Genomic DNA, 4,154 nt, shown 5'->3' on the forward strand with positions numbered 1-4,154 from the left:
GTCATCCAGGTCGGCTGACTTGTTCCCATCCAGCCCTTCCAAGTGCTCTTTAACTAAGTCAGCACTAACCTTTGGCGGTCTGGTGCCTTTTGGACATCTGTCTATTCTCAAGGTGGGGGGATTGTCTTGGAGAGTATTAAGGAATACTGAAGCGAAGAACTCATTGAAGAGCTCTGCCATTTTCCCTGTGTCAGCCACCAACTGTCCTGATTTGGCCTGCAGGGACCCTATGTTACTCTGTGCCCTTCCTTTTGCTTGCTATGTATCTGTAGAAGGACTTTTTATTGTCCTTGATTGTTGTAGCCAGTCTAATCTCCAGTCCTGCTTTGGCCTGCCTAACTGATTCCCTGCAATAGCGCACCATCCTCCTTGGTGGCTGCCCCCTGCTTCCACTACCTATAAATCTCTTTCTTTGCCCTGAGTCTTTTCTGGAGGTCCCTGCTCAGTCAAGGGGGCTTTTTTGTCACCTTGCCCCCTTTCCTATGTAATGGAATAGTTTCCTTTTGTTCCCCAAGGATCACTCCCTTGAGAAACCGCCAACCCTCCTGGACCCCCATTTGCTCAATGCTCTTGAGTTCAGCCACCTCACTAACTAGCCTTCTAAGTTTACTAAAATTGGCTCTTCTGAAGTCTAACACTTTAGCCTCACTGGTTATTTTTCCCACCCTTCACTGGATTGTGAATTCAACCAAATTATGGTCACTATCTCCCAGGTTACTGTGCACTTGCAGGTTACCCACAAGATCATCCCCTATTGCTAAGAACAGGTCTAGCAAGGCATTACCCCTGGTGGAACTGGACACCTCCTGGGTTAGGTGGAGGTCCTGCATGCAGTTTAAGAACCTATGTGAGCAGTTTGTTTTGGCCATCTTCTCCTCCCAGCAGATGTCCAGGTAATTTAGGTCCCCCATGACCACCACCTCTCTTGCCTGAATGGCCTCTGAGAGCTGCCTGGAAAATACCAGTCTAGCTCATCATCCTGATGAGGAGGTCTATAGTAGACCACCACTACCAAGTCATTTTCCCCTGGACCCCCCCGCCCCCCGTGTCCTGACCCACAATACCTCGGTATTGCCCTCCTCTACCCCTGCCTTGATGATGGAAGATGTGTACTGCTCCCTAACATAGAGAGCTACACTCCCACCATTTTTCCCCCACTCTGTCTCACCTATACAACCTATACTCCTCAATGCCTACCACCCAGTCATGAGCAGAATCCCACCATGTTTCCGTTAAGCTGACTGTCATACTGGGTGCTAGCAAGTAAGAGTGTGAGCTCCTCCTGCTTATTCCTCATACTCCTGGCATTTGTGTAAAGACATATTAGTCTCCCGATGGGTGCTCTTGGTGCCCCTTTGCCTTGATGTCTAGTGTGCCCCTTAGTGCTTACCTGGTTTGGTCCAGTGCCTTGTTTGTGGCTTGCCAACCCTGGGTTCTCCTCCACCACCAGTTCCCATCCCGCATCGAAACTAGTTTAAGGCTCTTCGGAGATCAGCCAACCTGTGGGAGAACAGATGCTTACCTCTAGGAGAGAGATGAAGTTCGCCCCATGCTGATCATGGCTGTAGAATCCAAAGCCCTCATGAAGCCACCATCTCTGGAGCCACTGGTTGACTACCCTGATGCAGGCATCCTGGCACCACCAACTACTGCCAACTGGAAGGATGGAAGAGAATACCACCTGTGCCCCCAACTTCCTAAACTCAGCCCCCAGCTCATGGAAGTCCTTCATAATGTGGTCTGGACTACTCCCAGCCGCATCATTTATGCCCACATGGACAAGGACCATGGGATAGTAGTTGGAGGGCTGGATGAGATCAGGAAACCTTTCAGTGATATTGCTGATCTTAGCTCCAGGCACGCAGGAGACCTCTCTTGCCATAGGATCCGGTCAGCAGATTGGCCCTTCCGTGCCTCTCAGGAGTGAGTCACCCACTGCAATAACCCAGCATTTCTTCTTCCAACTGAGCAACGATCCCCCAGTCTATCCAGTGGGGGTTGCAGGGACTACTTCCTCCATGGCCTCCTCTGCTGCATCCTCCACCAAAGCTGCCAGGGCCACGTACCTGTTCCCCAGTTGCAATGGGGAAGCAGATGTCAGCTCCTGCGGCCTGGGTTCAGAGGTGACAATCTGTCACAGGGCACTGAGGTGCCCTGCTCCTAAAGGGGGGAAACTGCTGGGGAAAGAGCCCTAGCAGGGAGTGAGGAGCTCAGCTGTGGGTTGCCAGGGCAACCAGGAGGTCAGCTGACCAGAAGGGGCAGGGCCTGGCTCCCTTTATAAACCCAAGGAGCTGAGGCCAGAAGCAGTTCCCGACCAGCAGCTAAGGGAAAAGGAGCTCCCCGCCAGAAAAGAGAAGCTAAGCCTGGATGCCAGAGCAACGTTTGTCACCGTGGTAGGATAGAGAACCCAGTAGGCCTGAGCATAGTTATAGCTAGTGGCTTATGTTTACGTGGTAGCCAAGAGGCTGGTGTTTATGTTACTGTTTGTGTCTGCTATTGGTTACACCAGTGGTTTGGGTGAGGCTATTAGGGGTTGGAGGAGGCCTCATAGGGGACTCACGGTGGAGTGTGAGGACCCTAGTGCCAGCGAGGGTGCAGCATTCAGGGTACATAGACCCCAGCCCCAGAGAGGGGCAGTTGAGAAGCCCCAGAGAAGGGGGCATTGCAGAGAAACCTCAGTGTGGGCATGGTGAGCCCTGGAGAAGGGGGGCAGCATTGTGGTGAGCCCCGGAGAAGGAGGCAGCTTGACTGAGAAGGCCCCAGAGAGGGGGCGGCATAGTGGAAGAGCCCCAAGAGAGGGCGCGGAAAGAGAGAGAAAGAGACAGGGCTGTTAAGAGCCCGAGTGCCAGAGAGTGAGCGGAGATAGAGACCGAACAACGTCTATTCCAGCTGCGAGGCTTGGGGCATGGTATAAGGGGTGGGTGGAGCCACGCATAGCCCTTAAGGCTAGGGTGCCCCTGAAGCACCCATCATAGAGTGAGACCCACGAAGAGTTCGGGAGTTCATGGGGCCAGAAGTAATCGTGTCCAAGGAGAAGTGAGGCAGCCAACTTTGACAAGCTCAGGAGGAGCCATGACCATGGGGGAGGGGAGTTCAGGAAGAGTGGTTGCTCCTCAAAGGAGTGATCCTCAATGCACAAGCTAATTCTATTCCATCTTGGAGGAAAGGCAGCAAGAAGGCACAGCAGCCCCCCTGGCTCTCCAGGGATCTAGAAGACCTCCTGAGGCTAAAAAGAACGGTCTACAAAGGATGGAGAGTGGATTCGCCTCCAAGGAGGAATATTCTGTACTGGTCTGGTCCTGCAGGGAGCAAACCAGGAAAGTCAAAGCTGCAACTGAACTGCAACTAGCTTTGAGTATCAAGGACAATAAAAAGTCCTTTTTCAGCTATGTGGGGAGCCGGACAAAAAGCAAGGGCAACATTGGACCCTTGCTAAACCAGATGGGACATCTAACAACTGACGCCCAGGAAAAAGCCAACCTTTTAAATGGGTACTTTGCGTCGGTCTTTCATCAGTCCCACGGGACGCCCATGCCCACTATGGGACAGGGAGGTTCAGGTGAGGATGATCCCCTGCCTTCCATCAATGCTGACCTCATGAAGGAACACTTTGAGAGGCTGAATACCTTCAAGTCAGTTGGCCCTGACAATCTACACCACAGGGTACTCAAGGAGCTGGCGAGCATCATAGTCCAGCCCCTGGCACGGATCTTCAAGAACTCCTGGTGCTCTGGTGAAGTGCCAAGACTGGAAGAAGGCCAATGTGGTGCCTATCTTCAAGAAAAGGAGGCAAGTGGATCCGGCAAACTACAGGCCCATCAGCCTGACCTTTATCTTGGAGAAGTTCTTAGAAAATCTCATTAAAGAGGCCATCCTTAATGGACTGACCGACACCAACATCCTGAGGGATAGCCAGCATGGGTTTGTTGTGGGTAGGTCTTGCTTGACCAATCTCATTTCCTTTTATGACCAGTTGACCTATCACCTGGACAAGGGAGAAGAAATTGATGTCATATATCTTGACTTCAAAAAACCTTTGATCTGGTATCCCATGATCACCTCTTGGCAAAACTGGCCAGCCGTGGCCTTGGGTCCACCACAATCTGCTGGCTGGGAAATTGGCTCCCTGGCTGGGCCCCCAGGGGGGGAAAAGA

This window comes from Alligator sinensis, unplaced genomic scaffold, assembly GCF_000455745.1.
Source record: "Alligator sinensis unplaced genomic scaffold, ASM45574v1 scaffold799_1, whole genome shotgun sequence".
Classification (NCBI taxonomy): Eukaryota; Metazoa; Chordata; order Crocodylia; family Alligatoridae; genus Alligator; species Alligator sinensis.